Source organism: Cupressus sempervirens, chromosome 5, assembly GCF_028749045.1.
Source record: "Cupressus sempervirens isolate cs-2001-9-10 chromosome 5, ASM2874904v1, whole genome shotgun sequence".
Taxonomy (NCBI): domain Eukaryota; kingdom Viridiplantae; phylum Streptophyta; class Pinopsida; order Cupressales; family Cupressaceae; genus Cupressus; species Cupressus sempervirens.
The window spans coordinates 669,647,819-669,657,907 of NC_143122.1; positions in this window are offsets into that span (position 1 = coordinate 669,647,819).

Consider the following 10,089-nt stretch of genomic DNA (forward strand, 5'->3'; position numbering starts at 1 on the left):
TAAATAGAAAAATAAGAAAAATAGTTGTTATTCTATTAATCGAGGTGTGTAGGTGGCAACTTAGAAGTTTGTGGAAAGTTCCTTAAATCATGCATTTAATATTTGTTGTGATCCATAAAGGAAATGTAATTTTCTAATTGGGCCACATGGTGGTGCTTAGTTGTATTTAGGTAGAAATTCTAGAAAGTTGTAGATATTGTAGAAGGTTGTGGATATTCTAGAATGTTGTGGATAAATCATGCATTGGGTGGTAAGTGCCTATTTAAGGAAGGCTTATGTTTATTTGTAATCAAGCTCTTCAAATATAATTTCTTGTAGAAGCTCTTTGAATGTAATCTCTTGTAAGGAAGCTCTCAAAGTGTAGTGAACAAGCTCTTTTGTTGTAAGCTCTTCTAGTTGGAAGCCTTTAGTGAGGAATCTCTCTTATATTAGAAGAGTTTGGGTTTTTCCATTTGGAGAATATTGTAATGAATTTCAAGTATTAATGGATGCATTATGAAGCATTTTGTCATCTCTTTATCTCCATCTTGTTCCATCTTGTTGTGATATTGGTTGTGCATTTGTAAGGGTGGTGTGGCCCTACATCATTCTCTCTCTGTAGTAATCATCATGTACACTATCTCCCTTTGAGTAGATATTCCATGTTTCTTCCTTTTTCTCATTGTGTTTGGTATTTTGTCTTCCTCCCTTTCTGTATTTCTCCCTCTTTGACAACAATGCCAAAGACTTGTCATCTTAATATGCAGTTATGAACATTTTTTAGTTTCTCCCTCTATCACGTAGCTTGTGACTGATCTGTAGCTCCAGCTCTTTAATTACTTTAGGTAGCTCCTAAAGTAAGATCCATTGCATCAATGTGTAACATATGTCATCATCGCCGTTGATGCAGGGCATTTCTCATGCTTCTTAAATAGCCTTAGATAGGGGTATCACCCTTAGTTTACCTCTTAGATACTCATGAGCATCCTTAGGTAATGCTTTTGTGAAGATATAAGCTATTTTCTCTTTTGTATTCACATGTTCCATCTTCACCTCTTTGTCTTGAAGTAACTCTCTCCAGTAATGATAATTGATTGCAATGTGCTTAGTCTTTGTATGCATCATAGGGCTCTTTGATATATTTATAGCACTTGTATTATCACAATAAAGTATCATAGGTTTGTATGCACCCAAAAATGGTCGCCTAGACTATGGGCCCCCATTATTCAATTTATCAATTTATCAAATTTTTTGAATCAATGGTTTGTAATATTTTATTAAATCAATTTAAATCAATTTCTTTGATCAAATTCAATTTGTTTTATTTCTAAGGTTGATCATTTTATCCGAAGTCTTATTTAATTAAAAGAAAATCTTCTCTTTTAATTAAATAAAATAAAATCCCCATTTAATTAAAAGAAAACCTCTCTTTTAATTAAACAGTTCATCCACATTTAATTAATTAAGAGAAAAACCTCTCTTTTAATTTAATTAAATATCTTCTATTTAATTAAAAAGAACTTGCTCCCTTTTAATTAAATAAAAATCCCACTTAAATATCTCTTTTGATGAAAAAAGGAAATAAAATAAATTCTTTTTATTTAATTTCTCTACACTTAAAAATGTGATCTAAGTGGGATTTATCTTTTCACTTTCTCCTCAACCACTCCTCTTTTCTAATTGATGGAATCTTGTCTCACATGGATCACCACTTTCTTCTCAACCACTCCTCTTTTCTCATTGGTGGAATCTTGTCTCACATGGATTACCACTTTCTTCTCAACCACTCCTCTTTTCTCATTGGTGGAATCTTGTCTCACATGGATCACCACTTTCTTCTCAACCACTCCTCTTTTCTCATTGGTGGAATTTTGTCTCACATGGATCAAGCTCTATTATCCCATATTGGTTGTGAGAAGCCTCTCACCTCCATAATTTCCTTTATAAGGGAGAGCCCTCTCCTCATGTTAGACACCCATGATTATGCTATCGTTATGCTGCAGGTTTGAAGACCAATTTTTGAAAGAGTTTGAATAAAAAAGCTTTTTGTGGAGAACTTCTATTTTCTTGTCTTTTTCTCTCTTGCACCCATCATGGGCTTTTAGCTTAGATCTTACATTTATAGATTAGATTTTGCTTTCATAGATTAGATCTTATTTTCATGCATATTTGAAGATCATGGAGACTAGCATTCTTGCTTTTCCTCTTTGAATCTCTCATCTCATGGTGTACTTGCATGGGCACAAAAATAGGTCAAACTGAGGGCCTCCATTGCAAACCCTTGCACTCTATGAGTAGAGAGCTATGGATCGATTTGTGAGGGCTCATTCTTGAGTTTTCTTACATGTAATGATTCATAGAAGTGTGACAACATTTTAGCACACAAGGTTCAGTGATTTCCTCCTTCATACCTTTGAGTAGTTGTTTGATCCATACAATGTTTGTACAATTTACTATAGCAACAAATTTTTTAGCTTCAGTAGTAGATTGGGATATGTAGTTTTATTTCTTGCAAGTCCATGTAACTAGCCTTTTTCCAAAGAAAAATGTTCCTACACTAGTGATCTTTCTATCATCAATATTTCTAGCCCAGTCAACATTAGTGTAGGCTCTCAATTCAAACTTCTTATTTTTCTTGTAGTATAGACCATAGTTTTATGTTCCTTTTAGATATATCATTATTCACTTAATAGCCATCAAATGATTCTCCCTAATATTAGTAGAGAATCTTACAACTATCCCAATAGATAATGTAATATCAGGTTTGCTATGTACTACATATTGCATTTTGCTAATCATAGACCTGTACAATGTTTAATTCCCTCAACTGAATCATCATTTTTGTGCTTATTGGCTTAGAATTTTCCAATCCAAAAGTTTTTAGTATCTCCTTTACATATTTTGACTAAGTGATGTATATACCATATTTCATCTGATGTACATGCAAACCCACAAAGAACATGATCTCTCCAAACATAGATATCTAAAATTCTTTCTTCATTTCATTTGCAAAAGCTTTACATAAAGTATCTTGACCTCCAAATATGATATCATTAACACAAATTTTAGATGGTAAAATACCTTTTCCTTTTTCTATCTTCAAGTACATATTGTTATTATCATCAATCCTCTCAAATCCAATCTTCACAAGATAATTGTGAAGCCTTTCATACCATGCTCTTGATGCTTTCTTCAAACCATATAAAGCTTTGTGTAGTCTACATACTATGTTTTTGTTATTAGCATCAACAAATCCTTTTGGTTTTTCTATATAGACCTCTTCTTCCAATATGCCATTTAGAAATGTAGATTTAACATCCATTTGATAAACTTTGAAACCTTTATATGCAGAGTAAGCAAGCAAGGTTCTTACTCCTTCCAATCTTGTAACAAGAATGAATGTTTCTGCATAGTCTATCCCTTCTTCTTGTAAATACCCCTTGTAAACTAATCTTGTCTTATTCCTTGCAACTTCACCATTTTCATCTAACTTGTTTTTGTATACCCACTTGGTGCCAATCACATTTTTATCTTCTGGTCTAGGAACTAAAGTCCATGTCCTATTTTTCTCAATCTATTCAATTTCTTTTTTCATGGCTTTACTCCAGTCCACATCTTCTAAGCATCTTTCACTATCTTAGGTTCATGCATGCTGAGCAAAAATGTATAAATTCTCAGCCTATTTCTTGTCATTGGTCTTGCATCTTTATCTCCAATAATTTGTGTAACAAGGTGATGTCTTTTGACATACTTTGACAATCTTGTTTTTGCTCTATTTTCCTCATTTGGTCTGTCAACTTCTGAATCACTATGTACTTCTCCATCAAATAATTCAACATCTTTGTCATGTACACTAATCTCAAAATTATAATGTGCCTCAACTTCATTTTGTAACTCGACACGTGACTGTAGCTTGGTTCCCGAATGCAACTCAACATTCATTGTATGTGACTCAATAGTCACTGAAACTTGTTGTTGATTTGTAACTTAATTTACATAATCTTCATTATCAGGTATACCTTTATAAAAGTATACAAAAGATTTGTATTTCTCTGATTCCTTCATAGGTTCAACCTCATGTACTTCTGTATATTCAAAAAATTTCACATTTGTACTTTCCACAACTTTGTTAATATTAGTATTTAAACATTTATAAGCTTTACTTCTTATGGAATAGCCAAGGAATATACCTTCTTCACTTTTTCATCTAATTTACCATTCCTAAAATCTTTAAAAATATAACACTTGCTTCCAAATATCTCAAGATATTTTATATTGAGTGAGTATCCATACCATTGTTCAAAAGGTGTTGAATGAGTACCTTACTTGTCTTGCACATGGTTCAAGGTATAGACAACTATACTTACAACCTCTCTCCAATATTTCAAAGCAACATTCTTCTCCATCATGAGTGTCCTAGCATAGTCCATTACAGATTTGTTCCTCCTTTTAACAATTCCATTTTGTGGAGGAGTCCTAGGGGCAGATGTCTGTCTTTTGATTCCTCTGTCATTACAAAACATCTCAAACTCATTTGATGTAAATTCTCCTACTCTGTCAGATCTCAAACATTTTAGACTTTTACCTATTTCTTTCTCAACTCTTGCTAAGTACCACTTAAACATTTGGAAAACATCAGATTTTTGTTTTAGAAACATAACTGTCATCTAATTTACCATCAGGGATTGCAGAAAGTGGCAGGGAAGGTGGAGGATGGTTGGACCGTAGTTAAAGGGAAAAAAGGGAAGTCCTCCAAGCCCTTTTTTGATATGGCCTTATGCTCTCAAAAGAAAGGAGAAAATTGTAGATCTTGATGGTCTATGTGTGGCTTGGGTTGTTTTCCCTCTTATTGGGAACATTAGTGTGTCCCTCTAGTTTGTCAGGTAGTTTTTCACAGTTGTTTAAGATTCTCATTGTTATTTCTTTCTTGTCCCTTTGTAAAAGGTTTTAGGTCCTTTCAAAACTTGCTTTTATTTAATCAAAACATAACTATCATCCTAGAATAATCATCAACAAATAACATAATGTACTTATCACCTTTGTAGATTTGCACATCAATTGGCCCACAAAAGTCAGCATGAACAATCTCCAAAATTCCTTTAGAGGTGTGAGTCTTACTCTTAAAACTAGACTTTGTCATTTTGCCTAATTGACATTGTTTGCAAATTATATTTTCAGGTTTCTTCAACTTAGGCAAACCTATGACTCTTCTCATGTTACTGATACTAACCAAGTTATCAAAATTAACATGACATTTTGTGCCATAACCACACATCATCAAATTCCACAACTAGACAAGTAACATCATCCATATCAAAGTAGAATAGATTACCTCTAGTTTGATCACCTTTTCCCATTAGTTTTCCATTAGTATCATATATCTTAGCTATCTTGTTCTCAAACTCAACCTTCCAACTTGAACTATTTAGTTGTGACACACATAATGAATTATAGTTAAGTCCTTCAACACAATAAGCATTGTCTCATAAAATCTTTAATGTCAGTTTGATAGAACCTTTTCCTTTTATCAAAAAATATGTCATTACCAAACCTCACTATTTCCATCATAGTAATTCAAGGTAATGAACTTACTTTTATCTCCAATTGTGTGATGTGAATAGCCACTATCAATGATCCATTTGTCATTCTTGCTCATACAAGACACTAGTGCAGTTGCCTCATCCTCATCAGAATCATCCTTCATTGCAACATACACCACTTCATCATCATGATCGTCATATCCATCTTTGGTTTCCTCTTCTACAATGTAGCAAGACTTCTTGCTTTTGTCTTTGTAATCTTTTCTATCTTCATCTCTTCTACTTATTGTTCTTCTTCTTTGAACATCTAGCAACAATATGACCAACCTCATTTCTATTAAAACACATGATAGGTAACTTACCTTTGAATTTGTCTTTACCTTTGTGAAATCTCTTTGCTAGTAGTGCTTCAAGCTATTCTACATCCTCCTCATCTATATCACTGTCACTGGAAACATATTTTACCTTTTTCTTATTCTCCTCATTAGGTTCCTTCCATGACAACTTAGCTTTGAAAGCATATTCAACATTGTGAGATTTGAAGTTGTCAAAATTAGATAGCTCAAGAGAAGTGAGCCTACCTACCAGACCTTCAAGAGTCATATTAGAACCTAATATATATCTCAATTCTTGTATTGAAGAAACTCTAATAGCATAGATGGGTAGTAATGTTCTCAAAACTTTGCTTAATACAGTTTCATCATCTATCTTGCCAATAGATCCTCTTATAACATTAACAACATCTTTTATCCTAGAGCAATATTGAGCAACATTCTCACCTTCTTGCATCCTCATATCATCGAACTTACTTGCAAGACTTTTATATTTGGCTCTCAAAAAATTTGCATCACCTTCATAGATGGTGTAAAGAGCATCCCATATCTTCTTTGCACTATTACAACCTTTAATGTCATCAAACTCAACATAGTTTATGGAAGAGGCAATCTCCAACATTGCCTGATTGTGTTCTGTCTTCTTTTTCAAATATTATATAATTAGGGCTCCAACAAGATCAACATGTTCATTGGCGATGGTAGATTGTACATGGTCTCCAAGACCTCCTAGGTATAGCTTCATCAGACTTTTCCAAGTAGGAAAGTTGTCCCTGTTAAGCTTGGGTACCTCTCTTTTTGACATTTTGATCTTTTGCTTCTAGTACCTTCAAACTAGTCCTCTTAAGTAGATGAATTTGATACCAATTGTTGGAATTCTTTTGAATAATTGAGAAGGGGGTGAATCAGTTATCCAAGGTCTAGATATATAAATATTTTTTTTCACAACTTAGTGAACCCATATTCATAAAACATATTCATGCATGCATCCATTAAATCATACAATCACTTTAAACTTTGTAGGTTACTATCAAATAAACTTTGCAAAAACGTAAGCATGAAACATAACAGATTCAATAACAAATTTGACATAATGATTTTACGTGAAAACCCAATTTGGAAAAAACCACCAGTAACATGCTACTCATTCTCACTCTTCTGAAGTGATGCCCTATGAAAAGCCAACCCTGTTAAAGGTTACAATACACACTGTTAAATGTGACCTAGTTAGTTAATTTAAATCATCCTATTAGGAGTGAGCCTTGTTAGAGGACTTTAGGTCATTCACTTGGAATGTCACCTGGTTAAAAGATTTACAAATGACTATTAAGTCAACCTTAATCCAAAGGATTTACCCTAGACTGGTACAATGATTAGAAAGTAGTAGTAAGGCTTGATCTTATAACAAATTACAACTCACTTATAGATTACAAACCTCTTTTTGAGTCCTCCATTTTTCTTGGCTTTCACACACTTCAACTGTGATAGTTTGTTCACCCTTCAAGCATTCATACTCTTAATCCTCCTTGCTTTTCTTGCCAATAGCAATATCTTTTGTTCAATCTCTGAATGAAGAAATAGCTTAGATCTCTTGTCTAACTTAGGTTCTTGAACATTGACCAATCTTTCTTGTGACCAACCATCTCTATGAATAGAAAATTAAGATTTTTTTGTTGGTCGTCCTCTATCATCCATTTTAGGGTTAGGTAGGATAAGGTAGGATTTAATGAATCTACCCATCTTTTCATTTTCTTCCACACACTTCACAAAATTCAAGAAACAAATAGTTGGCTAAGATACATCAAATATATGATTTAACATGAATACCTAACACTCGACATCAATATGTTGTCACTCAACTTCCACACTATTCTTCCACTTGTCATCCACTAGATAACTTGACAAACACTAAAGTTTATTGGTGCTTCGCATCAACTAAACTTTACTTAGCATACACTAAACTTTGAATTTTCTCTATTCCAACTAATATTCTACTCGGCTTGCACTAACTTTTCTCAGAACCTACTGTCCACTCAACAAGCTAGGCAGACTCAATTCTTCTTACTTGTTCTTCTAGACTTGGCTAGTGTATACAACCTTTGCAACCTTAAGTAGATAATCAATGCACTATATCATCACTATCTTAACTGATCTTTGTACTCCTTTTTCACATCATAACTCAACCTTTTTCTCTAGGTGCTTTTGTTATCTCATTTGAAATCCTATTCATCTATCAAACAAATGATAGTACTCAAATCAACTAAGTAGTTGTCTTACTAAAAAGTAGTAGGTTTAACATCAGTGACAAAACAGTGATTGAAACACGTTCTCATACTTGTATCAATATGTTTTCAACACTAATCTGATACGAATCTATTCACTTCAAATTCAAAAAAGATAATATATGGCACAAAGTAATTCATTCTCACAATAACAAATACTCAATGAATTCAAATACAATAATTCAAATTACTTCCATATATTTCTATAAACATCTCTATTCAAAGGTAGGATACTCCAAGTTCAAAAGTTATCAAATAACATATCATACTCAAAACATATATTGAAAGGTAGTTCTTCACTAAAGTTTTTAAAACCCTTTCTGGTTGTAGTAGATCCAATATATAGTTTTTCACAACATAACCAGGGAGGTTCAAATCTAACCTCCTAGTAACATTTTAAATAGTTTTAAAAACTAAAAATAGTTTTAGGAAATATGTCCTTGAGTACTTGCAAACTTTCTAAATAAACTAAATAATTATTAGGCTACAAGAGGTGATTCTTTTCCAACACTTTGCCCAATTTCTTCGATGGTACCACGTGCATTTTTGCAATCCTTGTAAACATTCACAAATTCCTCAATTGTCAAGATATTGGAATTCTTCATGTGGAGAAGTGACATCTTCCAATCTTATTTCTCCCACTTCAACTTTTCCACCTTGTCAACCTATTTTAGAAGTTGATCCACATAGAGATATAGCATTGACTTTGTTCTTGCCACTGTGGTGAAATTTGTTGAAGTTGGGTTTCTCCTTGTCTTGATTGATGCTAGTGTTCTTTTGACTTATTTCATGAGTACATCCATGTCATGCTCAACCTTGTCATTGTACCAAATGTAAGTAGCATTGATGCACCTTGTATTGTTTTGAATGGTTTCACTCAGCTCCTAGAATTCCTTCTCTACTTTCTTAGCTTTTGATATTAATGATTCAAATATAAAATTTTTGTAGTCTATATTCTTCTTTAAGGAAAAAAGTAGGCATCTGTCAACCAATTTCATTAGCTTTTCTAATAGAAACTTAGGGATTCCATACTTCTTTATCTCATGAATTTGCATAGATACTATTGCCCACTTTGAGTCATTAGTTTCCCACACCTTCCTTTGGGTCTAAATTTTTCTTATTGGAGTATCAATATCATCTAACACCATGCTTGACTCACAAATGATTTTTTCCCTCTTTTAGCACTCCACCAACCCAATCATCAAATGAAATAGCCAATACCTTTCCTCTTTGAATCTAGTTCAACAATCTTTGTCTTGTAGGATAAGTTACATCAAAAGCTATAGGAGTTTGAGCCAAGGGTTGGGGTCCCAAGTTTTTGAAAGAATCTCATCAGGGTATCAATATCATCTAACACCACCCTTGACTCCCAAATGATTTTTCTTCCTTCTTTTAGCACTCCACCAACCCAATCATCAAAGGCAATAGCCAATGCCTTACCTATTTGAATCTAATCTTTTTCTTGCAGGAGAAGTTACATCAAAGCCTTAAGGAGTTTGAGCCAAGGGTTGGGGTCCTAGGTTGTTGAAAGATTCTATGTACTTTGACATGGATTTAGTGATCTACTTTAGTTCTATTTTATCCTTTTTGTCCATCCATATGAAAGTCAACATGAGTTTGGTTGAAAAATCAAAGTGGTGATTGTATGATTCTTTGTTCAACACTTCTAAATCAACCTTTACTACATCAAAATCATCAATAGTAGGATTCCAAACTTCTTCTTTGACCTTAAGTATTAAAACTTTAGTGGCCCATCTGTGATTCTTAAAATCAACATCTAACTTGGTAGTAGTTTTCAACTTTTTCACCTTAGGAGTCTTAGTTGTAAACTTACTAACCATGTCTCCTATGGGTATGGAGATAGGGACTATATTGCACTTCTTGCTCACTAATGTTATCGACCATTTTTTTGTTTTGTCCATTATAGTTTTAACTCTGGTGGATTTTGTGGGGTTA